This window comes from Mesocricetus auratus, unplaced genomic scaffold (assembly GCF_017639785.1).
Source record: "Mesocricetus auratus isolate SY011 unplaced genomic scaffold, BCM_Maur_2.0 Super-Scaffold_100045, whole genome shotgun sequence".
Lineage (NCBI taxonomy): Eukaryota > Metazoa > Chordata > Mammalia > Rodentia > Cricetidae > Mesocricetus > Mesocricetus auratus.
The window spans coordinates 7639806-7649643 of NW_024429222.1; the positions used below are offsets into that span (position 1 = coordinate 7639806).

The 9838-nt window shown below is 48.2% G+C and overlaps 1 pseudogene; it reads left to right on the forward strand.

The window, feature by feature from the left end:
* Positions 1 to 490: 490 nt before the first annotated feature.
* LOC101826118 lies at positions 491 to 1277 on the forward strand (annotated as a pseudogene).
* The last annotated feature ends 8561 nt before the right edge of the window (positions 1278 to 9838 follow it).

The following is a 9838-nucleotide window of genomic DNA, read 5'->3' on the forward strand; positions in this document are numbered from 1 at the left end:
CAAAGGCAGACCTACGATACCAAATAAAATGATAGCACTTGTCCTGCTGAGCCTGAGGTGTTATTGCTGCTGGTGTAGATACCCATTCTTTGCAGATCCCTGCTCCTGGGTGACACTCCAGATGCTGGACCTGACTCAAGTGAAGAGGAAACAAAGTTGCCAACCTCCCCTGAAAGGCTCCTCTATAATAGACTCCCTTTTCCTATCATCTCCTGCTTCTGATCAGTCTTGTTAGAGTGTATCTTATTGGAAGACTCAGTCACATGATTTTTTCCTCTAGCTGCAAAAGAGTCTGTCAAAAGCAAATGCTTGCCATTTCTACTTTCTCCATAAGGAATCGAATCTTAATTCATAAGATAAGTATAACATAGCCACAGGAAGAGAGTTCAATATTGGGTGACAAACAATCTCCAAGGGTCTCCTACAATGACAAGTACGAAACAGGCTAGTGACTTATACATCAAATTTAAAAATATTTGAGAGGGCCGGGATGGCGGTGGCCACGTCCGAGGGGCAGGCTGGTGGTGGTGCAGTGCTGCAGCTGCAAGACACAGTGGACTCAGCGGGCACAAGCATCACAGCGCTGCTGGTGGCTGGTGGGGATGCAGGCGGGGCGGGCAAGCGGCTGCACCAGACACTGCTCATCTGCAACTATGACTTCATCAGCCTTCAGTGCCAGCGGGTGGTCAGAGTGGCGCTCATCGAGGTGGACACCATCTCCTGTGGTGAATTCCAGTTTCATCCGGAGTCGCTCAACAAGCAAGAAGGCTTTGGGGTTCGCATTCAGTAGGACAAGCAGAGCCACCCTTCTTTCACCAACGGATGGAACCTCTGGTGCACAAACATGCCCTACACCACCTTCATAGAACACCCGATGGCCGCATGGATGAGAAGACCTCCCCTCTGTGCCATTTGGAAAGCTTCCAGGCTGTCCTGATCCAAGCTGTCAAGGAAGCCCAGAAGGAAAGGCCACTGCCCTGCCAGGACAGGCGAACAGCTGGAGCACCCATTCCTTTTTTTTTTTTTTTTTTTTTGAGACAGGGTTTCCCTGTATTGTTTTGGAGGCTGTCCTGGAATTCACTTTGTAAACCAGGCTGGCCTCGAACTCACAGAGATCCGCCTGCCTCTGCCTCCCGAGTGCTGGGATTAAAGGCGTGCGCCACCAACGCCCGGCTAAGCACCCATTCCTTATCGAGACCCACGTGGGGCTGATGTCCTTCATCAACAACGAAGCCAAGCTGGGTGACTCCATGACTAGGGGTAAGATAGGCTTCTAGACAGCCATGTCCTCAAGAAAACCGACTCGGTGTGCAACCTCATGTTACCCACTGTGGCTGGAGAGGAGAGAACACAGGCATTGTGCCTTTAGGTGTCTGATTAGAATAGCCAAGTGAATTATATATATTTAGTTGGACATTGGACACCTTGGCAACATGATATATGAAGGCAGAAATATTGGCTGTCCCCATGCCATTGTGTTCCGTCTGTAACTCCACATAAATGTTTTCTCCGCTGTCCCTGCTGGGCTTGTTCTTCCTGCCCTGCCCCTCCAGCATGCTGAGCAGAGTGTTCCCGCACCTTCTGCTGAATACAGGGCGGAGCACAGTGAGCCTGCAATACTCCTGTCAAGTTTTCTGTTTTGAAATTCAGCCCATTTTAAAAAGCTAAATACAATAGCAGTCAGCAGACTAGTTACCAAGAAAGACAGCCTGCCTGTCAGCGCCTAGTGAAACTGCCCTTCTGTGAATATGTTTGACCTAAAGTCACACTTTGTAAAATTAATTCAGGTTGTTGTGTTAATACAGCAATTTTCCTAGGCCCAGAAAAGGTCAGTCTCATGACACAGTCCAGTTGTGGTAGTGGGTTTACATCATCCTGTCTCTGTTTAAAAAGAACTGAGTGGTTTGGTTTAAGAAGTGCATGTTTATTAATAAACAGACCAGCCTGCAGCCACACCCCCCCCCCGGAGCCATCAGCCCCCCTGAGCTTTGGTGAACTTCAACACACCAACCACACACAGCTTGCCCCTATGGCTCCTAGCACTTGCCAGTACAACTGTAGATGCTGGCCTGTCACTTGATACCTCTGCCGCAGCTTTAAGTTAACCGGCATGGATGTGACTAGAATGTCAGGGCCTGTCCAAGCGGAAAGGTGACCTCAGATGCACCTGGTCTTTACCCTGTCTTATAGTAAAGACGGTGAAAGCAATATATTGAGAGGAACGACATTGTCTGACAAAGTCAAGTTACCATGTTGAGGAAGTATTTCTTGCTGATTGCGTTCTGGGGAAACCCCATGGCACATTTTCCTATTGGCCCTCATTTGCTGCCTTTCATAGTGATGTGTGTTGTTTTTCCTTCCTCACAACCCTCAGGGATTACACTCGCATGTCTCGATAGTAAGATCATTGAACACGATATAGCGTTGTATAGTACGGCAGCTTCTGCTCTACGATAGTCCGTTCCAGGAACAGTACTTAGTGTGAGAGCCATCACCTCTAAAACACTCCACGATACAAGGATTTCTCTCCATGCTCCTCTTCAAGACGGATCCTGCCTGACCTGGTGATATTTCCAGGGCTCTTCTCCCTCCAGGGTTCCATGTGTTCCCTTGTCTTCTTAAAGGCAGGCACACTATTGTAACTTGCCTGGAAGCATCTCAGGGTTCATCCTGATTCTCTGTGTCCCTTCACTCTGTTATGACAGCTAATGAAAGTGCAGGTGGCCTCTCTCAGCCTCTGGGAATGAGGTGTCATGGAACCGAACTCCCATCGATGTGTAATACTATGAAGATAAAATCACATGTATGGCAGTAAATCTTATTTTGAAATACTGAGATGTTGAAGCCATTTGTTATGCACCATGACCTCATCTGTCCTGACAGATACACCCAGTGAGACAGTGTCTTAGCTTAGCTTTTTATCGCCATGATGAGCACCATGACCAAACGTGACTTGTAGAGGAAAGGGTTTATTTTACTGACATTTCCACATCACAGTCCATCATCATCCAAGGATGCCAGGGCAGAAATTCAAGGCAGGAATGTGGAGACAGGGACTTAAGCAGAGGCCATGGAGAAGTGTTTCTTGCTGACTTACTCTTCATGGCTTACTCAGTTTTCTTTCTTATAGCACCCAGAATCACCAGCCCAGGAGTGGCATTGCCGCAGTGAGCTGGGCCCTCTCACATATATCATTACTCAAAACAAACAAACCATCACGGGCTCACCCCACAGGTCGACTTGGTGGGGACACATCCTCATTAGGTCAGGTTGATATGATGCTAGCCAGTACAGATAGGGTTTATAATCATGGTTGCTTTCTCTCTGAAACGGAAAGAATTATAGCAAAGAGATTCTGAGTGCTTCGTTCAAGGTGAGATATCTAGAACAATTCAGACGTATGGTTCACATCCTAGGCTAAGTCCTTCTAATATCCATGCTTCCCAATAGTTCTTAGAGCAGAGAAGACAGAGCTGTGGCCCCTGAAATCATGTGTCAAGTCAACAACAACTTCTTTTCTTCTTCTTCCTCCTCCTTCTCTTCCTCCTTCTGTGTGTTTTTTTGAGACAGGTTTCTCTGTGTAGCCTTGGCTGTCCCAGAACTCCCTCTGTAGATCTGGCTGTCCTCGAACTCACAGATATCCACCTGCCTGTGCCCCCTGAGTGCTGGGATTAAAGCATGCGCCACCGCCGCCCAGCCTAAACTTTTCAATTCTTAAGTTGATTTTTTCAGGTAGTTTGTCACCACAACAGAAAGTTGACTCACATGGTTGGTGGACAGCACTCCATGTAAAGAAAATTTGTGAACGTCTTTGAAACAGGCCGCCAGCAGCCTTGGTAGGTATCCTATCTAGCCAGTCTTGCTAGATTATTTTCATGTTTCTTGGTGTTTAGCTACTTTACAACCTCCCAGAAAATTGTAGTAGACACAGTAATCCAACAGTTCTCATATGTAGTAGCATAAATAGTTTTGTGGCTTGGAACTCAATTGAATAGTTAGTTGATTGTTTATTAACCTATTTGTGAATTCTTTTCCTGCTCTCTTAATTAAACCTGTGTATTTATGTCCTTTGAATTTTTCCTTTTGAGCATCTTATTGGTTCCCTCATTAATTAATAGGTTACATGAAGTATATTCTTATTTTCTTTTGTATCACTGTACTTTGAACACAAGGCATTGGGTATGCTAGGAAAGCAAGCTAACCCTGATCTCTGAACAAAACCTTTGGCAATACTCATTTTATATTTGTGCGTGGGTCATGGTTTTATCATTTATGTATACTTTAGAGAGCCTTTATCAACCGAGCCCCCAGAGGGAGGAGGAAAGCATGGGTTGTGTATCCTATTCTCCTTCCCTTTAGGTACCTCATACTCATTGGAGTTCAGACATGTTTGATGCTAAGACTTGTGCTCTTATTCATTCTGTCTCACTGCACATCCAACCATTTCTGGAGGCTACTGGGAGTATTGGCAGCCACACATTGGCATATGTTCCCCTTGAAACATGATGCACCTTAGGTGAATTGAATGGCATACAGGTTAAGTCTGACCCAAGAGCTTGATTTCTGGGTCCCTGTATTTCTAGAACATTCTTATTTTAAAAATATTTATTTATCTTACTTTTTCATGCATGCTTTGTGTGTGTGTGGGGGGGTGGGTGTTTTCAGAGATGAGGAGAAGGTGTAAAATTCCTCACAGCTAGAGTTACAGGCAGTTGTGAGCCATCCATCCTGGGTGCTGGGAACTGAACTCTGGCCATCTGCAAGAGCACCAAGCACTCTTAACCACTGAGGCATTTCTTCAGTCCCTCGTGGGACCTTCTTATGTAACTCAAAGGCTTGTAACTTTCCAGCTAGGACTTTCCTTGAACATCTGTTCTATTTGTTTTGTTACAATAAAAAAAGCCAGGGAAGATTGATGGGTGGTTTTGATTCCTAAAATGCTCCCTGCACCTTTATTCATAGAAGGCTAGGGAGGTGTAACCTGGGCAGATTGGGCGACACTGGCTTGGTATGGCTCAGGCCAGAGTCTGGAAGGAATAAGTCATGCACAGCTGGCACATTGCTCCCCTAAGGCCATGGAAAGGTCATGGGCTACAAGACACACCCTGCTCATTGCACCCTGCCCAGAGCAAGGTCAGAATGAATGAAGTGTTAGGACTTGTGGAAGATTCATAGGCTTGTGTGTGTGTGTGTGGGGGGTGACAGGTCTAGGGTTCAAATCCTGCCCCTACCATTTCTTAAAATGTGATTAGGAATATGTCATTACCTCTCCCTGGGCCTCAGCACCTTCATCTGTAGGAGGGAGAGAGACATAGGCCAGCTCCTTCCTTTTCTACCAAGCCTGGGGCCTGAGGGCTGCTGGAGCCTGGAGAAAGTTCCTTTTCTCAGGTCTTGCTTGTCACATGGGCTTGCCCTTCCTGGATGGTCACTGATGACTGTCACAAAGGGTGCAGATGCAGGTGCAGATACCTTCCTCCCTTTACCCTTTGAACCTGCTTCTCTGTGACCAGCCCCCTACCTTCTGCAACAGGGCTGCTACTCATTGCAACTGGTAAGCCTCAGGATTTCGCACGTGCTTGCAAGGGGAGAGAGAGCTCAGAGACAGTAGAGGAGCAGAACAGCCAGTTGTGCCCCGACTCCTGGGCTAGGCCTCCCGTCCTTCGGCTAGGCTTTCCGGGAAGGCTGGGTAAGGCTGGCGAGGTTGTAGCTCCACATCTTACTTTCCCCCAAATCTTCCCAGTAATCTGCCCCCAGACAAGGCCAGGCTCCACCCATGTAGCCGAGGTAGCTTTTCTAGGCAGTTGCATCACCCCCAGGTTCTTGTTTTTGACCTGTGCAGCCCAAGTTCTGCGGGAATCCTCTGTAGTCAATGTCCCTGTTGAGGAAAATTGGCTCCTTTGACACCGTTTTAGACAAACCATAATGTGTGTGGAGCTGAAAGAGGTTCTATTTACAAGTCTGCAGGAAATAGCCCAGGGCAGAGAATGCTAATTGCAGGGTGAAGGTTCATGGGGGCTTAGAAGACTCAGGACCTGCCCCGGACTGGATCTCTGACAGCCCAGCTAGAGGTGGTCCAGGAGCCCCTTCCCTAGGCAGGTGCAGATGGGCAGCCATAGGAAGGGGTGAGCGTGGGCCGCAGGAGACAGAAGTACCGGTGGAGGTTCCTGGGTCAGTAAGACGAGGACAGAGACTGTAGACAGGTGGGGGCCTTTCCTTCCTTCTGATCAGTGTTGCTGTGTTTGTCTGTTTCTGACCTTTGCCCCTGGACGGGTATTCACACATTCACTTCCAGAAGACTGCTTTTGGTACACTCTTGACCCTGACCATTGTGTGAGCGCACACACAAACACACATGTTCTATTCTCTCGTCTCAATCATGCTTTCTTCCTCTTCCTGGTTCTCATCATTTCTGAACCCCACCCCTCCCCTCATTACCTCTTCCCCACCTCTAAGACTGGATCTCATTAAGTAACCCAGGCTAGCCAAATAGTCAAGATACTTTTGTCTCTGTCTCTACCTTTAGAGTTCTGGGTTTGCAGATATATGTCACCATGCTCAGTGTGTGTGTGTGTGTGTGTGTGTGTGTGTCTAGGGTTGGATCCCAGGGTCATGCACATACTCTACTGCTGGGTTACACTCTCAACCTTTCTCTGTCTTTTCTTCTACTCTCTGGTTTCCACAGTGTTTGAGGTTTTGTGTTTGTCTTCATTGTACTGGCAGTTCCTAGAACAGTGGTTGTCAATCGGTGGTCCTCACTCAAGGAATGTTTAAGGACCACAAGAAGGAAGAAACAAATAAATGACCAACTCCCAACTTGAAGGTCCCTTTGGCTCCTGTCCTGTACAACTTCCTCCCTGATAGACGTGGGCTTCCTTGTGCAGGACACCTTGACCTCTGAGCTGAGCAAAGGAACCATGCAGGTGGGGCTTCCACCTGAGGAGAGCATGGGAGGCATCCAGGCAGCAGTTGATAAAATGGTCAGAGCCTAACAATTGAGACCCAGGATGTTGGATGAGACAGCAGAGATGATCCAGCTTTCAGACGGGACTGTGCCAAGGCTCAGAAAAGTCAGGCTGTTCCTGGTCCCCGGGGCCAATCTCTACCATGGGCTCACAGAACAGACAGGGCCAATCTCTACCATGGGCTCACTGCACACATCTTGGGGAAGATGGCCTTGGGATGCTAGGACTTAAATGTTGAGACAAGGTCTGGAGATACGGATTCCTTTAAACTGTGTTCTAAGCAGGACTTGGCCTCTCTGGAGCAGCCTGTGTTCTGTGTCTAGAACTTTCTCAAGGTAACTGTGAGACCCATGCAGCTACCTTTAGACTTTGGGACCTCCTGATGACCTGATTAATGGCACCATGATGCACCTCAGCTAATCTGACAGGATTCCTGGCTCTGAACCTGAACCCAGGAGTCACTGAAGATAGACCCTCCTCACCAGTGGAGGGAGGCTAGGCCCCGAGAACGCAGGGCCTGATGCCTCCGCCTGGCCTCAGTATTTTTAGCATGTCCCTCCTTCCTTCCCTTCCGCAAGCCACTGGCCCACTCCTTGCCCAAATAACAGCCACCAAAATAACCCTGCAGTTGACAGAAGGGGACTGGGAGGTCTCCTTCCAGTCATCAGTCCAGAGTGATCAGAGGACCTGGAGCAGGGTGTGACCCAAGTGAAGGAGGCTCAAAATTGTACCTTTAGTGAGAGAGAGAGAGAGAGAGAGAGAGAGAGAGAGAGAGAGAGAGAGAGAGAGAAGGAGGGAGAGGGACAGTAAGGGAGAGAGAGAGGGAGGGAGAGACAGACAGATGGACATACAGAGAGACAGAGAGAGAGAGAGAGAGACAGAGAGAGAGAGAGAGAGAGAGAGAGAGAGAGAGAGAGAGAGAGAGAGAGAGAGGTCTCCTTTGGGTTGAGGGATGAGATGCCTGAGCTGGTGGCTGGGGACATCTAGGGGTCTAGACTTCCAGTGACAAAGCAGGGCTGTCACTAGGAAGCAGTAGACAAGCGAATGCAGTTACTCTTTACTGCGGATGAGGTTCTGTAGTTAGGGAACCTCAGGTTGGGATAGTGCTTGGAGTCACCTCAAAGGCACAATTGTCCTTGGTTGCTTTGGCTGAAGCAGCACCCAAGTCAGCAACCCTCAGCTGCCTCTGTTTTACGTGTTGTCTCCTCCACCAGCAGGAAGTGGGTCTATTCACCCCTCATCGTATCTTAGAGCAATGCCTCAAGCTCAGTTAGCAAATAGCTCATTGACAAGCAAAGCCACCATGTCTGGCAGGGCTGCGGAGATGATTCCTCACATTCTGCAGGGAAGCTAGAGGGAGGAGAGGAGAGAAGGTGGAAGGGAGACTATCCAGGCCAGACCCCAGCCCAGAAAGAGCAAGCCTGACTTCAGAAGCTGTCCTCTACCCTTGGCGGCAGCCTATGGCGGCAGAGACAGCCCTTGTTATCTACAGGGATGGAGGACCCTCCACTGCTTTGTCTATACAATGACAGGCTACTGGTGGCAGCAGGAAGACTGAGCCCCATTGTTACTCACATTACATAAGAGATGAGCTGAAACTGGTAAAACAAACTGAATGACCCAAGTCCCTTACCCCACAGACCAGGACTGGGACTTGAACTCTGTAGTCTTCCCCAGGTGATCCACCTAATATGTGCATGGATAGCTTCCTGTCCAAGGTGGCCACTGAAGTTACCCAGGGTGTGACAGTCCCTCAGATGGGCTGGACTCCCATTGCCACACTTCGGAGGTACCTGCATCTCTCTTTTCTATTTGGTAGAGAGCCTCCTCTCGGTTGCTTCATTTGTTATTAATGGTGACTCTGAATTTATATTCAATTCATTTCACTCCCATGCTTTAGAGATGGCAACAGAGGCCCAGAGACCACGAGGCATGAGCCTAAGGTCACTTGGGGCAGAATATCTTGATGCCTGTTGGTTTCTCAATGCACCCTCTCTTATCATCTCACCTCTCCTTAGCTCTAACCACACGGAGCCTTTGTAGGTACTCAAGTTTGCCATGGGTCATGCTGGCACAATGCTGTCGGCAGCATCAACACCACTCCATGGCTATTAAGCACCTTCTATAATCTCTAGGCATATTGTCACCCGACTACATGCCATATTGACTCTACGGCAGTGCCATAATGTGTGTCTTCAAGATGACAAAGACTAGAAGAGGTTGGATGCTGGGAGCTTTATTCAGGATCAGGGACTGTTAGCAGTGGTCACGTGTTATTAACATGGGACATGACTTTGGCAACCCACCCTTGCCTGGTGCATATCTCTAGAAGTCAAGAGATGGCGATTCCAGGACATGGAATAGTCAGTAGTTTTCTCTAGCCTTAGTTCCTGGATCATGCCAGCAGAAACAAGCTTCCATGCCCTTGGATCCTTGTGTGGGGGATTTGACTAGGATCCCAAGTGAAGGAACCTAGGATGGGCTAAGGCTCTAGTTACATTACAAAGGTCTGTCTTCTTTCAATTCCCATTCTGCTTCTCTGTAGAGTTTGTGAGGCTGTGGGTGAGACCACCCTATCCCGGTCTAAATTCTAAAATTTCCTCCCTCCTTTCATTTATTTGCCTCATTTATTCAGTACTTAGACATCACTTCCTAAGAATCCTTTCTTCCCCTAGCTAATACAGTACCCTTGTTTCTCTGAACTCCTATTCTCCTCTATTTCTCATCCTTGTCATCATGTAATCACCCAACCTCTGTTTCTTGCCCACTCTGTCACCACCCCTCCTCCAGGAAGAGAGTGGATACTGGGCCATTCTGTTCCCTTCACTATTTCCACCCTTCACAAAGTGCCTGGTGCCAAGGGTGAACCCAGAAAA